Raw genomic sequence first — 13,658 nt, 5'->3', positions numbered from 1 at the left:
CACAAACTAGTTTTTATCTAAGATGATGGTGAATATAAACATTCATTTTGTTTGTTTCCATAGAATTTTTAAATTATAAGGCAGATATTTTAGATAGCACACATCTGTTTTAGAAGTTACGTAGAAAAGTTTAGCTGCTGTGTTTTACAGGCACGTTTTCTTGCAGCAAATATAAACAGGCACTGCTATGCAGTCTCCTATTTGATTTCTGACTAGGCCATGCTCCTTAAGAAGGGCGGCGTCTGTGCTGTGCCTTACGTATGTACAGCATTTGCACACAGCTGACGTGCAATACATTTTCATTGAATATGTGTGACTTTGATTTCATTCTATCAACAAGGTGACTGCTATTGTCTCCAAGGAAAACTAGTTTCTGAGGTTAATTAGCAGCCTCAAATTCATATCACCCAGAAGGTGTGGAACCAGAATTAGCATCCAGTTTCAAACCAAGTCCTCATGGCCCTGCGTCATTTGCAGAGGCATTGCCAGCTTCATACCCGGGTTAGTCGTCTTTCACACAGTCCTTGCGGTCCAGTTACAAGGGTTTAGAGAATAAGGCTTTCTTGAATTGGCCATTCTTCAGTTTCTCTTATTTTCTCCAGAGTAGTGGTTCTGAACCAGCTGGGCCTCATAACCACCTAGAAGCTTTTATAAACCGCAGATGTTCTAATTAAGTAGGCCTCAGGTAGAGTCTGTTTGGAATGAATAGTCAGGCCAGAGGTTTTCTGTTTCTGGAATATGTGGTTTGAACACGCCTGATTCCGGCTGTTGCATATAAGCTGAGGACACTCTGTGCTTTGTGAGTTGTGAATCTGAGTCATGGACTGCAAGACAGAGGAGTAAATTAACACACTAGGTGCGTCTCTGCCATCCACCGCCCCCCCCCCCCCACCCCGCCTCTGAGTTAAGTTTTGGATTTGCTTGCCCATTTTTTATGGGGCAAATTATATGCATAGAGGCAGTGGTGAATCTCAGGATTTACTAATTTCAATGGTGTACTGTATAAGGGGTTGGCTGAGTAAAACTGTGAATCTAGAGAAAGCTTGAGATGGTTTCTGGCCCTCACTGCACAAAATTTCACTGTGAAGCTGAAAAGTTGATCATTTCAAAATATGTGTACATCAATGGACCAGTGCTTTTCTTTGATGCTTGCACTGGATGCAGATGATCTGAGAAGACCTGGCTATACAGGAAAATGGGGTTGACTTTTTGCCAGATGGTCACTGATTGTGTTTTCTGTCTGCGTGCCCAGTTAAAAGGCTAGGCATGTAGGTTTTCATGCTCTTGTCTGGTTTCGGCTTTGGAAGTGCTTACACAGCTAATCTGGCGTTTATGATGATTTTCACTTTGAGCTCAGCAGGAGGCTCTTTGGGGATATTCAGACAGAAATGGCTTAATTGGATTTCAGCCCAGACACAGTATTTGAATGGCTTTATGGTTGGCATTAATTGGGTAGCTGCCAAAGGAAGTCATATATATGCTTTTGAGCTTTAGAATTTAGAATTACTCTTTGATGCTGTCCCTCTCATTGACTGCTTGCAAATTTATTAAATGAAATACTCAGAAAAACTAAATGTATAGCCTTGAAATTAAGAAATACGGTGTGTAAGCAGAATCATACCATATTGGTTTGGTTTTGGCATAGGTATGTTATTATCTATATTTAAGGTTCTGAGTTGATATTCATGGTGTTGCTCAAAGGCACAGTGATGTAAGGGATTCACTGTGTTTTAGAGTGAAAACTGGGGGATACGGATTCCAGGCCTAACATGGCACTGTCTGCTGCAGGTACTAGGCAGTCACAGCCTTACAGGTGGAACTAAGGAAGTGGAAGTTTATTAAACCATAAATAGGGGAGAAGCGTCGTTTTATCCAGAGCCTGCCATGGGCCTCCCCATATGGGTTATCAGGATATAAAAAAGTTGTGTTCCCTACCCAGAGGCTCTTCTGGACAGTTATGTAAATGACCGTTTATATTATAAAATAGTGCTTTCTATGGGCACAGAGGCCAGTCTCCTGGAAGAGAGCACATTTGAGTTCCTTCCTGAAGGTGAGTTGAATTTGATTGCACGATGCCATTGGGAAGCTGAGGTGCAAAGATGTTCCCAGTACTGGGAGGAAATAGACATGAGGGCAGAGACTTGTGAAAGGGTCCAGTGTTCCAGGAGAATGTGGGTGAACATACCTTGACCATTTTAGGAATATTTAAAAACTAATTGTATTTTAAGAACTAAATATGCTTAAAGCTAAACATACTTTAAAAACACAGTGATAGTAAAATTTCTATTTAATTGGAATAATAAATTTATTTTCTATAAGTTAAATTTTTATAACTATTAGCCTTTTAAAATTTCATATATTTTTTAAATTAAACATTGTAAATTAAATTTTCAGAACTTACTCATTTTATAACTGAAATTTTGTACCTATTGACATAAATCCCCCCATTTTCCCTACCTTCCAGCCCTCCTATTTGACTTTGACCTCCGGCCCCTCTTAACTACCATTCTCCTCTCTATTTCTCTGAATTTGACTTCTTTAGATTCCACATGTAAGTGAGCTCATTCAGCATTTGTCTTTCTGTGTTTGGCTTACGTCACTTAGCATAATGTCCTCCAGGTCCGTCTGCATTATTGCAAATGGCAGGATTTCCCTTTTCAGGACTGAATAATATTCTTCTGTGTGTGTATATACAGGTTAAATATTCCTTAACCCAAATACTGTTTCAGGTTTGGGATTTTTCCAGATTTTGGAATATTTGCATATACATAATGAGAAGTTTTGGGGGTGGAGACAAGTCCAAACGTGTAATTCATTTGTGTTTCATGTCCACCTTATATACAAAGCCTGAAGATAATTTCATCTCTTTCTTGGGGGTGCTGGGTAAACTGTGTTGTGTGCCTACATTTTGACTGAGGCCCTTCCCACGAAGTTAGGTGTGGGATTTTTTTTTACTTGCAGCATCATGTTAAAGCTCAAAAACTTTCAGATTTTGGAACAATTTGGATTTTATATTTTTAGATTAGGGATGCTCAGCCTGTGTATATGTGGCGTGTGTGCTTGTGTGTGTGTACATATCACACATACCACATTTTCTGCATTCATCGGTGAACACTTAGATTGTTTCCGTATCTTTATTAGCCACTTTTTAAATGAGAAATTTTAAATTTCCTTTTTCCACATTTGATGGAATTTTATGGAATTCATTTATGGGACACTATAATATCCATGTAAATATCTCTGCTACTTAACAATGAGGAAACAAATCAAGTGGATTCAGTGCTTATCAGAGGAAGAGGATAACATGGAGTGAGGTGTTTTCAGTTTCTTAGAAGCAAATCCCATTCCATAGGGGGCTTCCCAGTTATCAGTAATTTACGAAATTTTAAAAAACAACCAACCTTCCTACAAAATCTTTCTGAACCTTTTTCTCCAGAGTTGCATTGTTCTCTGCACTATTGGGGACTGCTCAAATGCCCATGGTCGCGGGGTGATCTTAGTCTTTCTTAGCCCATCCCTTTGATTGCTATAAAACATCCTATCCCACACCCTCATGCTGAGGGTCCTGTTGGGATTTTTCAAATGACCCCTGATGTAATCTGGAACAAAGGTAGAGTCTGAGTAACACTTGCAATCCCTGGAGTACTAAATTTTGCATCAGCCCTTGTAGCCTGCTCCCTGGAGGACCCAGCTGCTTAATCCTGAGTTAATTAGAACATAGGCCCTGACCGGAACAGCTCTCTCTGGATGTTTCCATCCTGTGATGCACATATGTGTGAAGGGCAGGCTTCACAGACTTTGTGTTCTAAGATTAATAGGTGGTCCTAAAATCACACCCAGGTGCTCTCCTTAAAGGGCAGGGGAAATAAACGGTTTTAGGTTTCTGATTTAATTCTGGGATATGGGAAAACTCTCAGATTTGTGTAAGACAATATAAATGTTCTTTGTAGAAATAAAAAGAGCAAATTTTCCTTCCTAGGGAAAAAATTAGTAGCATACAGCTAATATCTATATAATTTGAGAAGTGTAAAATGGCATTATGTTTCTCATTAGGGTCACATGGGAGCCTCCTTCCTAGGGTAGTGTGAGGATGACCATCGGTGATGCCAGCCTCCTGGAAGTGACCATCAGTGATGCCCCCCTCCCCTCCCCTCCCTCCCCTTCCCTTTCCTCCTTCCACCCTCTTTTTCTTTCTTACTTTCTTAGAAAAGAACATGACTTCATTCAATGCTTAAGATGATTTTGTAACTTTCAGCCTTAAATTTCATATACCTTCTCCCAGTTGGAAAAGTAGGACGAGGCTTTTCCTTTTTTTCTGGAAAGGCTTCGGAAGGTCCATGGACCCTGCAGAAAATCTCATTTGAAAATTAGAGGCTGGAAAGAGCTAAGGACAAGGGCTGGATTCCTTGATACGTTAGCACCTCCAACTTGTGGTTTCAATTACTAAATCACGGATGAATTGGGTAGTTCTCATTGCCAAGCACATGGTCAGTGTTGGGTCCCTGCTCTTGAGAAAGAGTCTCCCATTGAAAGAGCCCCCAGGACTAACCGCCAGTTTACTAGAAATGCCAGGGCTGGGGAGCATGTGAAAAACACTAGGGGGATGGAATGCCATGTGACTGCAGGGCAGATCACCCAGCCTCTTCAACACATTGCCATTAAAATAAAATCGACTTAAAGTGGCTTCAGAGACAAATTGTAATTTGTGGACATGACTCGGATCCCGATTTAAGTAAATCAGCTATACCAAGTCCCTTATGAGACTGGAAAATCAGGACCTAATGAGATGTGAGCTTTATGTTAAGTAACTGGTCATGATTTGGGATGGGATAGTGGAGTTGTGCTTATCTTTTGGTGATAAGCACTGAAGTGTTTATGGGCAAACTAATTTTTGCTTGTCATTTGCTTTAGCCATCTTGTGAGGTCTGGGGCGTGACTGCATGTGTAATTGTTGGGATTGGATGAGGAAGGACTTTTGCATCTAGTGAAACATCGCAATTCAAATGCAAAATGGCACGGCCCTGTTACAATGTGATGCTGGAGTTTGGCCCAGGAAGGGAGCCATAGTGCTTAAACTGGGTTTTTTTTTTGTTTTTTTGTTTGTTTGTTTGTTTGTTTTTTGAGATGGAGTTTCGCTCTTGTTACCCAGGCTGGAGTGCAATGGCACGATCTCGGCTCACCGCAACCTCCGCCTCCTGAGTTCAGGCAATTCTCCTGCCTCAGCCTCCTGAGTAGCTGGGATTATAGGCACGCGCCACCATGCCCAGCTAATTTTTTGTATTTTTAGTAGAGACGGGGTTTCACCGTGTTGACCAGGATGGTCTCGATCTGTTGACCTCGTGATCCACCCGCCTCGGCCTCCCAAAGTGCTGGGATTACAGGCTTGAGCCACCGCGCCCGGCCTTAAACTGGGTTTTGAAAAAGGAATAGGTGTTGAAAATGGGAGAACAGTTCCTTTCTGGTGTGCGGGAGATACCTGGTAGTTACAATGTGAGTCACCTGATAGTTTTGACCTGGAGTTCCATCCATTCACCCATCCTTGCATTTGCTCACAATATGTTTTTCAAATTCCTGTTGTATGTGTCATACGTCGTATGGTTGAGCCTCACCAAGACCCAGGCTGCCGTGGGAAAGTACCACAGACGGAGGGGCTTACATGGCACTTCATTTATTTTTTCACAGTTCTGGAGGCTGGAAGTCTACGCTCAAGGGCTCAGCAGAGTTGGTTTCTTCTGGGGCCTCTCTGGAAATTGCAGACTGATGCCACCTTGCTGTGTTTCCCTGTGGTCTTTTCAACCTGCACACCCTCCTGATATCGTTTCCTCTCCTTAAAAGGCCAGCAGTCCTCTTGGACTAGGGGCCACACCCTGAGTGCTTCATTTTAACCACCTCTTTAAAGACCTTTTCACCATCAGTCTGAAGTACTGGGGATTGAGACTTCAACGTACAAATATTTTTTGGAGGGAGGGCAGGGACACAATTTAGCCCCTAGCAGATGGGATGCACAAAACTTCATGGTGTAATCAGTAAAATATAAGCACTTACTACTTATTATTCACAGAATAATAATTACTGGATAAGGTGCCAAGGGAACCTGGAGGAAAAAGCATGTAACTCTCCCTGGAGCCATTCAGGAGGTCTTCCTGGAGGAGGGGCTTTTTGAAGAGCTTCTTGAATGAGAGTCAGATCTCACCTCACCCACTGAGCACTGCTGGAAGAAGAGGGAGTGATGGAAGGCAGTTCTCAAAGCTGAGGGGGAGAGGGCAGGCAGGGAAGGATCGAGCTGACTGTGTTAGTAGTGGAGGTCTGCTGTGGTGACAGGATGGGCCTGAAAGGAGACTGGGTGCTGAGGACTTGCTCAGTGGGCTCGGGGCTGAGAGGGAGGAAGAAAGAGCGCGTACACCCCCTCTTCACTCCTGGGCCTCAGCTTAGCAGGTGATGCAGTGATGGAAATGGGTAAAGGAGTCAGGAATTTTATCTAAAGCTGTGCTTAATTACTAAACTAAGATACTTTATAAAAGTTCAAATGTTATAGAAATTAACCCTTCTCGGGGCGGGGCGCAGTGGCTCAAGGCTGAGGTGGGATTACAAGGTCAAGAGATCCAGACCATCCTGGCCAACACGGTGAAACCCCCGTGTCTACTAAAAAGAAAACAATTAGCCGGGCGTGGTGGCACGCGCCTGTGGTCCCAGCTACTCGGGAGGCTTAGGCGGAAGAGTCGCTTGAACCCAGGAGGCGGAGGTTGCAATGAGCCGAGATTGCGCCACTGTACTCCAGCCTGGTGACAGAGTAAGAATCTGTCTCAAAAAAAAAAAAAAAAAGAAAAAAGAAATTAACCCTTCTCACCCCTGATTCTATTCCCTAAATGTGTTAACAATAGCTGTGTCTCACCTTCTGGCCCACTTCTCAAGATGCTATTTGAAAAAAACAAAACTCGCGGGCGCACGGGGGTGTGTGTGTGTGTGTGTGTGTGTGTGTGAGAGAGAGAGAGAGAGAGAGAGAGCGAGGGGTGGGGGGAGAGAGAGAGCGCGCGCACCTGCAAGCAAGCTAGCTAGCAGTAGGGAGGGAGAGGGAGAAAAACAGGATTTGTTTCCCTTGACCCCTCACTGATTCCTTCTTCTTCTTCTTTCCTTCATAAAAAGCGTGGTTTGCACAGTTTGTATTCAGTAGTGCATTTTAGTGTTTACAGTTTATTTTTGTTAGCATGCTTTTTATTGGTGGTGTCACTACCTAGACAATGGCTGAATCCTGTGCACGCTTAAGAAAATGCTGGTGAACCTGTTAAGGTGATATGTAATTAGATTGTCTGGTTGTGGCACTGAGAGGTATAGCAAGGCTTTTATGCGGATTACAAAGACAGTTTGGACTAGAGGAAAAACCTTAGAGAAACACCTGGAGAGCCTTTTAGCGAATGGAGTACTGCCGGATTGAAGAGGCTAGCATTGAGTATATCAATAAAACCCTTTACAAACCTTTGGAAACAGTGTCACTAATCAAATTTCTTTATGTTAGAATATTCAGGCAGCAGACTGTAAAACTTCAATATATATTAAGATTTGCCCTATGACTTTCTTGTGTTATTTTAGTAAGTGTTGATACACTTTTGACACCACAGCATCGATTTTTGATAATGTCCATTCCTGTGTGACCCCAAGATACAGGACTGCAGTTGAGTGTCTGGGGTGGTGGATGAGGGAACAGAGAGAGGCATTTGGTGGCCGAGTCAGGCCTGCAACCTTGTCATCCTGACCCACGGCCTTGTTGCTTGCTTTTCTGGCTTGTATTTTGCGTCTTATGGATGATGTAGGGTAAACGCACCTGACAGCAATAACTTAAGCAGACCGTTAGAATGACCTTGCTTGGCAGACGCACCTGAATGTGTGTTCCCATCTAGGGAATCCTGAAGTTGCCAACTTGGAGATTCAGTCCTTGTCTATAAGGAACATCTGAGTTCCCCCCCGGCCTGTCTTGTGCAACAGGTGTGGTAGAGGCCCTGCATTTGGGGTTGCATAAAGGATGCCAGGTGGAGGTCCTTGGTTCGGGAGGGTGTGAAGTGAAAATGCTACATGAACTGCATGATGCTTGCAGGCAGGTGTGGGTCCCCTGTCCATCCCACTGCCACTGGACTCTCGCTTCTATGTCAGCCCCTAATAACACCCTGGCTGGCTCTGGGTCCCTTCAGCCTCTTGAACCTGGTGCCTTCCATATTAAGGTTAATAGGGGTTCGGCACATCCATTGACCTGCTGCTTGCTGTTTCTTTCTTTTCTTGGTTCTGGAGTATCTGAAGGTAGAAATGATTATTCCATATGCTAGAACTGACAGACCTTCAACTCTCATCAGTTACCTTTCTCCCACAAACACCTGCCTTGGTCACACAGTGGCTTCTTAGAGAATTAGAAACTAGCACTGTTTTTTTTCCCTCCTGTTTTCATTAATCAGCTTCTAATTAACCTTATAACCACCATTAATATATGGAATTGATATAATTTCAGCCCAGTGCGGAAAAAATTGATATTTTTACTTTTCAGGATGGCTTCATCTTGAGTAAAAAATCTAATTGCAGTGAGGCTTTCTGAAATGTGGAAGGTAGACTTCAGCCCGTTCTGAACCCTGCCTGGGAACCACTGTGCCCTGGATGATTAAGAGACAGCTGAGGTCATCTCCTTGGACACCTTTGAGTTTTGGATTGATAAACACATCTAAGCTGCTCCATATCAGTCCACATAGGTTGAAGTTTAGCCAGACCACTCAAGGAAACTTGTGTAGCTTTGTTCGGTGTGTGAAACCAGCCCTTTCCCACTTGAATAAGGTTTTCTTCCAAGTAGTTCAGTAGGAATGAAATACAGCTAGTTCTGCCACAATTCCCCCAGAGAGCGCTGACCCCATGCTGTGTTGAGCAGGCACTGCCGCCTCGCCTGCCTCCGTATTCTGAGCTGGAGATCTGCTTGCAGGCCTCTGCTGGGCCTGCCTGGTCAGGGAGTAGGAGGAAGGGTATTTGAGAGCTCTGAGGCCTATGCTAATCCTGTGCTTTTTTTTCTTTTTAAATAAAAGAAAAAGGACAATTGCCTTAGCTCCGGCTCCAGACTAGGGATCGGGCGTGGTTCTCTCCCGGCTTGGCTTAACAGATTAGATTTGGTTATGATACACACCTAAGTCCAGGATCCGCTCATTACTGACCCAGCCAGGTGACATTGTTCAACAAGGCTTTTTTTTTCTCCTGTGCTCACATCTAAGAGAAGCAGTACTGTTGAAAACGAACTTGGTGTGTGTACATTCATGGGCTTGCTTCTTGACGTAGCCTAACATTGTACCTACCTGATGTGAGAGTTGCAGAAGATACCCCAGACAGATGACAGCAGCAGATGTGATTTGCAAGATGCGACTGTCAAGGCTGTAGCCCTTTCGTGATGATCTTTGCCAGAAGAAAGAGCACTCTGGCTTTAAAATCAGACAAGTGTGTGTTCAAAGTCTGGTTGTGGGACGTCTGGTCGTTTGGTTTCTGAGCTGAATGATAAGATGTGTCTCCCAGGGTTGCTGTGACGATTCATGTAGCTGACACTAAGGTGAAGCCACAGCGAGTGTCTCACTGGGACTAGAGCATGTTCTTCTCCTGGCCTGTCACTGTTTCCATCAGTCAGGGAGTGGGAGTGGAGGGATTCCCTACGCTTTCTGAAGGCTAACTTTAGCCTCTTGGTGACTTCAGTTTTCTGGACAAATAGGCCATCTCAAAAACAGATTGAGTGACAGTGCCCAGCAGTATTATACCCACAAGGCTCACAGACTCTGGCTGTCATCAGAACAAGGCTCATAACTCTTTTGTTAACCCTGAACTGCTCCTCTGGAGTTGCCTTAGTCAAGGACCTCATCACGGGACTTCCCTCTCAGATAGTGATGGTTGGAGGAAACCGGCCCAGGCGCAGCAGAAGGCACTGCTAGACCGTGCGGGCACCGGGGATGTAGAACCGGCCAGGACTGCTTGCACCGGGGCATCTCACTGCCTGGCCCTGCGCCTGGGACAAGTAGTGTGGCCTGGCGGAGCTCAGCATACTCACCCAAGACTACAGCTAAGTGCTGCTGTAAAGACTTGAAAACCCTGGGTTGTGGCTTTAGTAGACAAAAAAGCAAATCTCACGGTTAGAGAGAATTCAGATAATCCCTTGGATTTGCAGCGGTAAAATTTAGTAATATTAAGGGTCTAAATTAAAATGAAGAGCTACGTATGCTCTCAGTGTTAATTGCCTTCCAGCCTTCCTGCTTTTTTTTTTTTAATTTCTAAAGGAGATGCACGTGGTGCTAGTGAAGTACTTTTAGAGAAACGCACACACCCCTTTCGCGTATTGCTGTCTTCTCGAAGCTGGCTATAGAAAATCCTTGAATGACTCCTTTGGTGAGGGCCTTCTACAGTCCATGTGACCTTATAGGTGTTTATCTTTCAGGCTGATACTGTTTTTTGCACAAAAGTGTACACTTCCCTGATGGGTTTAGATCACCGATTATAATTAAGACCTGCTTTGAAATGCTCTTCCTTAACACAGGCTTTGCATACGCTAAGAGCCCCAGGTTCAACATGGGCAGTCTTCATTTAAACCCAAAGAGATTTTGATCACCATTGCTTTTTTCCCACTTAGAATGTACACTTAGCACATTGACAGTTTGTCAATGGATTGCTTTTCTCAAGGCAAACATTGTATGCAACCTCCACATTTTACACTTGAATCCCAGATGGCCACTGGCACCTTTTGAGTAGCCTCACTTTTGTTGGAGCTGCCGCCTTAGTTCAAGTCCTGCTCCGTTCTGTCTGGCTTTTCCTCTGCTGATTGTGCTTGGAGAGGCCGTGTTCTGACTTGTCCACTGTGCCTAGAATCAGCGGACTCAGGTGCTAAATCCAGCTCACTGTTCTTTTGCGGGGCCTGGCAAAGAAGCTGCCCAGGCTTTTGGTTTGCTGTTGGCATAAGAGTGTCTCCTCTGTGTTTGAATGCAGAGGAGATTAGAGTCATGCAAAGCTCTCTCATCCGGAGTCCAAGGCCTGAGTGAGTTCCTCACTCTCCAGTTGGTTGGGAAAAACTTTTAATGTCCCTCAGAAAGTTAATGCCTCTGTATATTCGGGCATTAGAATCCATCCTGGAAGTTTATCAGAAGGATTAAATCATATGACTCATGAGACACAGGGTACACAGTGGAGGCTTGTATTTGTACAACTTGAACAACCGCATAAACAATTTCTTGCATTTGCCTGTGGAAGACGGACTCTGGGCAAATTTACTTTCCAATTAAAATCTTGACAATACAATTTCTGTGTATAATAGCCCCTGAAAATGCCACATACAGAGGTGGTGTTGGGGGTACGGTGCCCAGCACATTGCCCTGTGCTGATGACTCTCTTCAGTGGTGTCAGCATGAGAAACAAAAACTCTTTGTCGAGAACTGAGTCCTGATTCCAATACAGCGAGTGCTCGACTTATGACCACGGTCGGGACTGCGGAACGGTCGTAACACGTTTTGGTCGTAAGTTGAGTCAGCTATATGTACAGCTGAAATGGTGCACGTGGAGATGGTAGTGCTGCCGGAAGCTGGTCCGCACTGTCATACGCCCAGCTGGGCAACGTTTGCACTGCCAGACGTGGAGCAGTTGTGGCTAGCGATTGTGGTCGTAAAGTCGAATGGTCGTACGTTGCATAGGTCGTAAGTCGATCAATACCTGTACTTCTATTTCAAGAGTACTTGTCATTTTATTAAAAATATGTAGCAGAGAGAAGGGAACTCTAGTGTGAATCTGACATCTTGCCCAAAGACGTATTCCTATTGTGTTAGGCCATCACCTTTCCCTTGCCTTAAATTGTATCTATATTAAAATGATGCAGCCTTTAAAATAATGCTAGAGAATGCATAAAAAGGAATTAATTTTTTAAATCAAAATTTATGAACTTGCCTTATAACATTTTTATGATAGCCCTATTTGAATTATCTTCTTCTCTTTGACTAAAATAGAATTCGATTTTTCTATGGGGTATTTAACATTTTGGGTCATCATCATGCTAGGGATGAATTAATAGATCTTTGAGTGAACTGTCAAGACAGATCCCCACTGGGTTTGAAATGTAATTAAAAATGTCAGTGAACTCACTTGAAGTCCACAGAGTGCTCCAGGGTCCCCTCAAAAATGTTAGTCAAGGACTGAAAATATTTACCAAGTGCAGTGAGCATAATGCAGCAGCCAGCTCTCCACAACCAAGAGGAAGCTGGTCACCATTATCAGGCACCTCTCATCTTAACTTCCTTCTAGTTTTGAAGTGTTCATCTCAGATTTCTTGAAAGCAGGTGTGTTTAAGGTTAAGCCTTAGCCCAAGGCTATGGGTCTGGTTGGTGACCTCTATAATAAGTGGATGGTACAACAGACTTCCATGAGAGGAACAAGTCTCTAAACAATATCCATGTCCTTTGTAAGCCTTCTCCCTCATTAGACTCCCAGACTGCCTCCTTTCCAAATGGCAGCCTCCCTTTTGTTTCTGGCAGGCTTTTAAAGGTGGGGGTCATTGGGAGGATGAAGTCTGGAAGGGACTGGGAGCTCAGGTCCTTTGATTATGGGCTGGCTGTCGCCCCCACACCCCATCATCTCCTTCCACCTGCAATTTATCAGGTGTGTGGTTGGTCCCCCTACCTTGATGTTGGAGCTTGCACAGGGAATGAAAGGTGGGAAGGGGGAGGATGTGTGTGTTGATGGAGATCTTTAGGCACAGAGCAGCTTTATTCTGGGATATATTTAAAACACTGGTTTCAAAGTATAAAAAATTAGCCAGGGGTGGTGGCACACACCTGTAATCCCAGTTAATGGGGAGGCTAAGGCGGGAGGATCACTTGAGCCCAGGAGGTGGAGGTTGTAGAGAGGCAAGATCGTACCACCACACTCCAGCCTGGGTGACAGAGGAGACCTTGTCTCAAAAAAATAAATAAATAAACAAACTATTGGTTTTTAGGCAAATAACCAGTTATATTTCAAAGCGGTTACTTAAAGAAGCAAGCAGACCTAATACAGGCTTCTTTCTTTTTAGATTTCATGTGTTCCTTGCATACAAGCGATGTCCCAGATTATAATTCTTCGCTGAGATTTGAGTTGGATTTGAGAATTTGGAGAATCCCTGCAGCTTTGTAACTTCAGAGGTATAATTAGCTAAAAACGTCATCATTTTGAAGAGTTCTGCGTTTTGCCAGTCACCTCTCAACTGTGTGCCAAAGGTAAGTCTGCAGTTTTCTGCTTAAGACAGAAGTTGCAGCTTTTTGCCTCAAATGCTTAATTTGGGCAGTAAGTTCGGTACAGTATCAGTCAGTGTAGGCTTGATTTGTTGAATCATATTATTAAATTTAAGCTTTCAAGGAGAGACCTGGTTATCTCTGTTTACATTAGATTATCTCTGTTCCTGCTTTAGTGTGTGATTGGCTCTGAGTATGTAGCCAGGAAGCAGGATGGTAGACACCTCCAACCTGTAAGATGGTACAGGTACCTTCACACTCGAATACGTACTGACTCTTGAATCCGCAATGAATCCTGGTCCCCTGTATTGTGTATGGGACAGGGAGTATAACTTAAATAACCACTTTTCTGGTGCTTTCAGTCTAGTAAAGGTTGGATTCCAGCTTTAATGCTGAGAAGATAAATGT

General features: G+C 43.8%; 1 protein-coding gene across 1 annotated transcript in view; it reads left to right on the top strand.

Moving 5' to 3' along the window:
* Positions 1 to 13,658, top strand: part of NCK2 (NCK adaptor protein 2) — a 151,812-nt gene that overhangs the window by 56,080 nt on the left and 82,074 nt on the right. Inside the window, exon 2 of the mRNA XM_039460811.2 lies at positions 13,052 to 13,235. The gene's annotated coding sequence lies outside the window, so the exon portion shown is untranslated. The remainder of the gene's footprint in view (positions 1 to 13,051; positions 13,236 to 13,658) is intronic.

The sequence above is a fragment of the Saimiri boliviensis genome, chromosome 1, assembly GCF_048565385.1.
Source record: "Saimiri boliviensis isolate mSaiBol1 chromosome 1, mSaiBol1.pri, whole genome shotgun sequence".
NCBI classification, from domain to species: Eukaryota; Metazoa; Chordata; class Mammalia; order Primates; family Cebidae; genus Saimiri; species Saimiri boliviensis.
The sequence above is the reverse complement of the archived record's forward strand: the minus strand, read 5'-3'. Positions and strand labels throughout refer to the sequence as shown.